We start from the raw sequence: 9,198 nt of genomic DNA on the forward strand, positions 1-9,198 counted from the left end.
TGAATCTTTTCCAATTGGTTTTGCATTCATATCTTTTGTGGTTAATGAGTTATGAATTTTACAAAAAAGTAGTACGATTCTGTCACTTAGAAGAGTTACGATTTATGTAGATCATTCGGCTAGGGTTTTGTTTGATTTATAAATTTTATGTTATTGTATGATATGTAGGCTATCTTCTGTAATTTTTTTATGATTTTTAAGCATGTTTAACTATTTTTAAAAAATCGAATTTCTTGCTACTGTTAATCTGCCAGAATTTGAAAATTGTATATTTATGCATGTTCTTGTATTTTCTTAGGTTTTAATTGATATTTGATCTATTTTATGTATTCTTTTAATTTAAGAAGTGTTATAAAGTGTTTGGATCATGTTAGAAGACTTAGACCATTAGGTAGTTGTAACTAATTAGGAATCTTAACCCTTTAGGAGACTAGAGTTAGAATCCAATGTAAATTGTTATTAATATTTTCTTTATTTCTTTTATTTTCTTTAGTTCCTTTATTTTTTATTACAAACAAAATTGGTAAGTAGCCCTAAGGTAAGTACCAAAGAGGGCATTTGTGTGGAGCTTATATGGAGCTAAACGGGAGTAAGTCAGGGATATCATTGCCATACTAGAAGAGAAGACCCTTTTTTAAGGGTAGCTTGCCCCAATGGCAACTGGATTTACCAACAGGTAAGTAGCTCTAAACTTCTCGAATAACCATTGGCATGAAATTGTAGTAATAATAGAACTTTTATTTGGTAAATTAAAATTAACTTTATTTTTAATTTAACTGACTTTTGCATGTAATTAATTTAAATAAATATTTTGTAAATTAAAATTAATCTTGTTTGTAAATTAAACTAACATTGGCATGTAAATAAATTTAATTTAATACTTGGTAATTGTAAAATAAATTTGCATGTTAGAAATCTTTATTAGGTTGTGATTGTTTGGGCCTTATGTGATATTAGAATAAATTACACATGTACATAATTAACTTAGTTTAATTATCCTTAGGGTAACTTGGTGAAAATTAATTAATTATGTTAAATAGAAACGTAGGGTTATTTGAAATTGAATTTGTTTGTGAATTAAATTCTCAATAATAACTTAATTTTAGTCATCCGGTAAATATCATTTAAATAATTAGCAACCCCATAGATAGGAATTACTTGTGCATGAAAATTGTGTGTAAACAACAATCCTTTTGTGAATTACTTGCGTGTGTAGGATTAGAATTGCATTTTTAGGATAAAGTTTAATAAAGGAATAATAAACAAGACTTCTAGAAACATTAGTAGAGGACTGACACTCGAATCAACGAGGTTAGACTAGGCGTAAGGGGTGCTTAACACCTTCCCCTTACGTACCCACTATCCCGAACCTAGACATTGGGCTATGGTAATGACGGTTGTGGAAACTCTGCAAGGAGTAAGTTGCCATCCATGACCCTCGGAAGAAACACTGAATATGTCTCGGTTATTACCCGGGTGGCGACTCCTGTCTATCTATGCCTTTGTGGCATAAATCCTTAGTACCGTGGTAGTGTTATGGGAAGACGGTACTTACCAGTGGTTTGATTCTATTAGGATTGTATGAAGTGCATGTTTAGGAAATCTTTGTCTAAGGAGGTGGTACTTAAGTGAGACTATTGTGACTCCACCATCTTTCCTGGGCATTACCTGGTGCATTTTATATAATTCTAATGGATGATATTTCGCCTCACCCCCCTCACCCCTACAGTTTGGCGACTCCACTGGGGACTAAATGGATAGTTACTCCAACATGTTTCTATTAGTCTAATATTATTCCTCTGTTAAACTTTTTGCATTGCACTACACTATCACACGGATCACCCTTACCCTTTTAGCCCCGTTAGTACTAGCCAAGGAGACCATGGTTTTACTCGAGCTATGACGAATTGGTGAATGCTAGCACCCCATGCCCGTACCTTCGAGTATATAAAAGAGCCACAGCTCCGGCCGTTGTGCTTAATGGACAAGCTCTCGCATGGGTGACCCTTTTCCTACCCAATAAAGCCCATGAGCCATAGATTTCAACCCTAGGTACCCCGTAGATTTTTGTTGTGCTGGATTCGTATCCTTACTGTTCAAACCATAAGTTCTAGTGGTAGTTGATATGAACCTAGGCCTATGCATAAACCCAATGTGTGTATAGGCCCAAGTCCATTTTAAAACCCATGTTAAGCAAGAGGATGCTTACTTATGGTTAAACTTTAAGGATACAAATCATTTGTTTATAGAGGAAAGGTCGTCCTGGACCACCCCTTGTTGGTGTGTCTAGTGTACCATAGCCTAGGATAAAGTTTTTTCTTACCCTGCACGTGAGAGTTGAAGGTATAAGGGGGCGAAGATTCAGTTCTGGAGATTTTTTTTTCGGTTTTGATTCAGTCTTTGGTCCGATTTTAGTTCAGTTTATATGGTCTAGTTTTGATTTAGTTTTGGTTCTAGTGGTATGGTTCGATTTTGGTTTTGTAAAAGTAAAAAAAAAAAAAAAATGGTCCATTCATGCATTGCATTCATGTACATAGCATGCTTAGGTTAACCCTTAAATCCTTTTTTTTTTTAGCAAACATAGCCTCAAAATACACCAAAGAGACTTCCAATCAGGTCACTTGGGTTAGGGAAGGGAAGAAACTAGTAAGGATTTCACCTATACTACTTAAGATGGAAGAAACTATGGCTGTGCTTGATGAAATATTGAATGCCAAGATGTTTGAGCTAGAAGAGACAATTGTAGTCAACTTTAGAAAGAGGCCCCGAGGTAGGCCAATTAAGTGGCATTAAAGTTATTGAGGTTCAAATTGTGTCTCACACCCCAAGGAGATTATTCCAATTCAGCCAACCTTTATCTGAAGTTTTGGAGCATCTTAAAGCTAAAGACCTCCTACAGCTCTTAGCACCCAGACCACTACCAAATCCACTCCCACCTAGCTATGATATCAACCAATGCTATCGGTTCTACCAAGCTCACAGTCATGACACCGACTGATGCTTTCAACTTAAGCATGATATCAAAGACCTAATTGATGCCAAAAGAACAATTGACCCAGAAAATCAACCAAAAAGCCCCATGCCTAACCAAAATTTTCACCTACACTAGGTCTCTACATGATCTTCATCTCCCCAAATAACCCTAATAGAATTATTGACTTTATCCAACCCATCCAAAAGCCCAATGAACCTATCCAACCCATCCAAAAGCCTAATGAACCTCAGTCTATAATGGTTGTTGACATTGGTGATAATTCTAGCTATGATGAGGGTCCTTTGGATGTCTGGACTAATTCTGATGAGGAGGTAGTTGCATTACAACTAGATGGTTTAGTTCCACTAGTGTTTGATTTTCAAGTTGTTGGGATCTATAAAAACTAGATGGATCTAAAGGTGGCTACTATGAAGAAAGGGATGAAGTTTTTTCTTAGCATAGGCCTAGGAGAAAGTATAGATGGTCTGGTGACTTTTCTTGAGATGAAGGGGTAGATCACAAGGTATGGTTTACGCTATAAGCCAACTAAAGAGGAAAAAGAGTCAAAACCTCCTAAGTTCTTGAAAGAGATGGGAAATTACCTGGACATATGATTAGGGATTACCACATGTGAAAGAGCTAAAGCAGAAAATCAGCACCATTGATCTAAGGACTGCATGAAAAGCCAAACACCTAAAGCTAATCCCCTATGTTTGAGTCTATCTTTTGTAATGCTCACAGTAGTGATATTGATGTTTCCAATTCGATGTACTTGATAAAGATTTCGAGACAAAGATCAATAACATTCGCAGTCCTTCTGCTTACTTGTTTGATGTTTATTCTAATGGGCATATGCATGGCATTCATAATCATTTAGAATCTATTTTTGTTAATGCATCAAAATCGATCTCTATTAATTTGGGTACACCAAATAATCCTAAAGACATTAAGTTAGCTGAAGATTTAACCCAAAAAGAAAGAGATAAATTTATAGCCTTGTTAACAAAGTACCAAGAAGCACATGCCTTGAGCTTAAAATCAGATGGCCGATTCCCAAGCCACGCTGGTGTCCCCATAGGAAAAGAGTGATCAAAAGTTGACTTAGCTAGTTATCCTAATGAGGAGTAAAATTTCATGCTATGAAGGATTAATAGTAACACATGTGGACCTAGAGGGAGAAGGAAAATGATATGAAGACATAAGGAGGTCTCTGGAAGTGAGAGAATACTCGCAATAAGCCTACAAAAGAGATAGAGCAACAATTCATGGATTAGCCACTCAACCTACTTTAGCTGGGGGGCAATTCTACAAACTATTATGTGTGATAGAAAAATAGGCTGAGCAAATAATGAAAGAAATACTTGCAGGAAATGTGTGGTCCCCATATGAATGGAAATGTTCTAGTTGGAAAAAAATGTTCGAAACATATAAGGATTGGCCTGAAAAACTCCTTAATGTTATTTAAGGTTATCGTAGTACTACAAGGACATCCATGAGGGCAACCCTATTCTCTTTAGTGTATGGGACTAAAGTAATGTTATCCATTAAGTAAGAGGTCAGATCCTTAAGAGTGATGCTAAAAGCTAAGATCCTAGAAAATGAGTAGGGCCTAGAAGAGATATGAAGAACTAGCTTTGATTGATGAAAAGAGGATATGAGCCTTGTATCATATGCAGGCTTATCAGAGGAAGGTGAAGCAAAGAAAGATCAAAGAGGGAGACATGGTTTTGAAACAAGCTTGGCCCGTCCCTTTTGATTTAAGAGGAAAGTTTAACCCAAGCTAGGATGGTCCATACATAGTAAAAAAGATCTTGCTACTGTAAGAATATCAGACCTGGATGGGAATGAATTTCAAGAACTAGTCAATTTAGACAGGCTCAAATGGTACTTTGTGTGAGACAGGCCCGCTAGGCTGAAAACCTACAAAAGGCGGTCTAGGCAAAAGTAAGGGTCAAAGAAAAAAGAACAAAAAAAAAAAAGAAAAAGAAAAAAAAAAAGAGAAAAGAAAAATGCTAGATCGAAAACCTCGCAAAAGGCGTCTAGGCAAAAGGAGAGATGAGAGAAGATCCGGATGGAAAACTGAAAAGGCCATTCAAAAGTTATAAAGCTTATTTCTAACTTTGGAAGGTTAGAAATTTAGCAAAACTAAATGTAAGAGGGAGTAATGGTGTACCTGAATAAATAAAGAAGTTTTTATTGCATTAACCAGGAATAGGTTTTATTTAATTATGATTGTGAATGTTTGTGTCTTGAGGGATACATCAAAAGATTAAGTAATTGAACTGCATTGTTTTGATTTAACCTATTGTCTTGTGAGCATGATAGAATAGGTGCTTGATATGAATATCCTGATGATTGTCTAATTTCAAAGAAAAAAAAAAGAGAAAAAGAACAAGAAAAAGAAAAGAAAAAAGAGAGCTCGCTAAGTGGAAAACCCGAAAGGGCCGCTTAGGCAAAAGTTAGAGCAAGCCTGCTGAGATGAAAACCGAAAAAGGCATTTCAGGCAAAAGTTAGGGCACAGAGAATGGAGTTCATGGAAGAGAAATGAGTCAAGGAAGAAACCATAGGGGGAGAGAAGAAAAAGAAAAATCAGAGGGAAATTGTATTGTGACCTTAAGGAAGTCTTTTTAGTGAATGGTTTTTCTCAAAAATTTTAAGGCTAAAAGAAAGTTTTTGCAAAAGAGATCCCTCAGAGGACTATGTTTTTTATAGAATCTCCAATAAAATTTGCATTCTCATGATAGGAAATAGCATACAGTAATCACAAAAATCAGAGAGAATTTTGAGACCAATTTATCCCAACTTTTTTCAAATCACGAATTAGATATTTTTTGGTAAGTCCTTAGACGTTGTTTAGGGCGCACGACATAGTTGTGTAAGGCGTAGAAGAACACGCATCAACATGTCACCTGTAGGTGTGTAAGGCGTAGAAGAACATGCATCACCACAGTTTCAAGTGTCGAACTACGAGGGGATCTGATTCTTCCTCAGGATAGCGAGGGGGATACGTAGGTAGTTTAGGATCGTGGTCCTAAATACGAACCCACAACATTTCATGATAGATGTTTTTTGGTAAGTCCTTAAACGTTGTTTAGGGCACATGGCATAGTTGTGTAAGGCGTAGAAGAACATGCATCAACATGTCACCTGTAGGTGTGTAAGGCGTAGAAGAACATGCATCACCACAGTTTCAAGTGTCGAACTACGAGTGGGTCTGATTCTTCCTCAGGATAGCGAGGGAGATACGTAGGTAGTTTAGGACTGCGATCCTAAATACGAATCCACAACATTTCAAAACACAGAGTTTCCATTATCATGAGACCGTAGCTAGTCTCATGATGCAGAGTGTATCGACAGAGTAAGATGCATTCGATTTTCACATTACAAAGTTATCACTGTTATGAGACCGTAGCTAGTCTCATAACACAGAGTGTATCGACAGAGCAAGATGCACTCAATTTTCACATGACACAGTTATCACAGTTATGAGACCGTAGCTAGTCTCATGACGCAGAGTGTATCGACAGAGCAAGATACACTTGTTTTTCACATGACATAATTATTACTATTATGAGACCGTAGCTAGTCTCATAACATAGAGTATGTCGACCGAGCAAGATATACTTGATCCTCATAGCCAATGTTTCATAGTTATTAGAAATTTGAGTTTCACTTTGACGAAACTTGAGCAATGCTTTCGCATTGATTTCAACTTTCGCCAAAGTGGGGGGCAAACTGTAGACCCTTATTTTGTGATGAGCATGTGCATTGAGGCCGTGGGAAACCCGATGATGAAAAATTATATGACTGTAAGATGTAATTGGAGGCATGGAGCTGAATTATTAATTCCGTGGCATGATCTTGAAAAAAATAAAAATAATAATAAAATTTTGGGGAAATTAATTTAATTAAATTTAAATAAAATTTTATTTTGTTTAAATTTAATATGGGTAGTTCTTAAATGGATCTAATTAAGTTTAATTGGGCTCTATGGGCCTAAGAAAGCCTAGTTATGAATTTTAAATGGGACCCATTTAATTATTTTCTAAAAATTAAAATAACAAAATATCTCTCTCCTCCTTAACCCCACTCTCTTCCTCACTCCCTATTGGTGCCTTCCATTTTTTCTGTCTTCCTATTGGTTGAAACACCTCACCCATATCCCGCCTTATTCGAATTCTGCAATCGCAGTTGTTTAAGTCATCTAAACTTTATCACCCTAAGACTCCAAATCCTACCACACCTCTTCCTCATTCCCTATTGGTGCCTTCCATTTTTTTCTGTCTTCCTATTGGTTGAAACACCTCACCCATATCCCGCCTTATTCGACTCAGAATTGTAGTTGTTTAAGTCATCTAAACTTTATCATCCTAAGACTCCAAACCCTATCACACCTCTCTCCCAAAACCCTATAAATACCCTACTAGAGAAGGGAAAAAAGGGATGAAAGGAAAGAGGAAGAGAAAATTCAGAGCTACAGGAAATTTGGAGATATTCAAGACTCTTTGAGTTTTTCCTTATTTTTTCTTTTCTTCAAGAAGATTTTCATACAAGATTTCTGGAAGGTCAGTTTTTGTTGTTTTCTTTTCAAGATTCAAGATCTATGCCACACAATATTTTAATTCTATGCTCTTTGTCTTCAATTTATTTTATACATTCATATTGATCATGTAATCATGTTTAATTTGAGGGGATACACAACTCTGCACATGTTTAGTTTCTGTCTCTCGTATTTTTATTATTTTTCTTTATTTTCTGAATCTGTAAAAAATTTGTAAAAATTATATTCATATTCTACACGAAATTCCATTAATTTTAGGCTCAAGAATCACTAAAAAAGCTTTAATATTTTGTAAGTTATGGCTGTTTGAAGTTAGGGTTCCTGTAAAATCTGATTTGCAGGATATCCGACTTGTGGAGCCCATATCTCCTTGTTACTTAATATTTTTGTGCAAATCTAGTGTCTAAAATTAACTTCAGAATCTTATGAATCTTTTCCAATTGGTTTTGCATTCATATCTTTTGTGGTTAATGAGTTATGAATTTTACAAAAAAGTAGTACGATTCTGTCACTTAGAAGAGTTACGATTTATGTAGATCATTCGGCTAGGGTTTTGTTTGATTTATAAATTTTATGTTATTGTATGATATGTAGGCTATCTTCTGTAATTTTTTTATGATTTTTAAGCATGTTTAACTATTTTTAAAAAATCGAATTTCTTGCTACTGTTAATCTGCCAGAATTTGAAAATTGTATATTTATGCATGTTCTTGTATTTTCTTAGGTTTTAATTGATATTTGATCTATTTTATGTATTCTTTTAATTTAAGAAGTGTTATAAAGTGTTTGGATCATGTTAGAAGACTTAGACCATTAGGTAGTTGTAACTAATTAGGAATCTTAACCCTTTAGGAGACTAGAGTTAGAATCCAATGTAAATTGTTATTAATATTTTCTTTATTTCTTTTATTTTCTTTAGTTCCTTTATTTTTTATTACAAACAAAATTGGTAAGTAGCCCTAAGGTAAGTACCAAAGAGGGCATTTGTGTGGAGCTTATATGGAGCTAAACGGGAGTAAGCCAGGGATATCATTGCCATACTAGAAGAGAAGACCCTTTTTTAAGGGTAGCTTGCCCCAATGGCAACTGGATTTACCAACAGGTAAGTAGCTCTAAACTTCTCGAATAACCATTGGCATGAAATTGTAGTAATAATAGAACTTTTATTTGGTAAATTAAAATTAACTTTATTTTTAATTTAACTGACTTTTGCATGTAATTAATTTAAATAAATATTTTGTAAATTAAAATTAATCTTGTTTGTAAATTAAACTAACATTGGCATGTAAATAAATTTAATTTAATACTTGGTAATTGTAAAATAAATTTGCATGTTAGAAATCTTTATTAGGTTGTGATTGTTTGGGCCTTATGTGATATTAGAATAAATTACACATGTACATAATTAACTTAGTTTAATTATCCTTAGGGTAACTTGGTGAAAATTAATTAATTATGTTAAATAGAAACGTAGGGTTATTTGAAATTGAATTTGTTTGTGAATTAAATTCTCAATAATAAATTAATTTTAGTCATCTGGTAAATATCATTTAAATAATTAGCAACCCCATAGATAGGAATTACTTGTGCATGAAAATTGTGTGTAAACAACAATCCTTTTGTGAATTACTTGCGTGTGTAGGATTAGAATTGCATTTTTAGG

This window comes from Hevea brasiliensis, chromosome 1 (genome assembly GCF_030052815.1).
Source record: "Hevea brasiliensis isolate MT/VB/25A 57/8 chromosome 1, ASM3005281v1, whole genome shotgun sequence".
Classification (NCBI taxonomy): domain Eukaryota; kingdom Viridiplantae; phylum Streptophyta; class Magnoliopsida; order Malpighiales; family Euphorbiaceae; genus Hevea; species Hevea brasiliensis.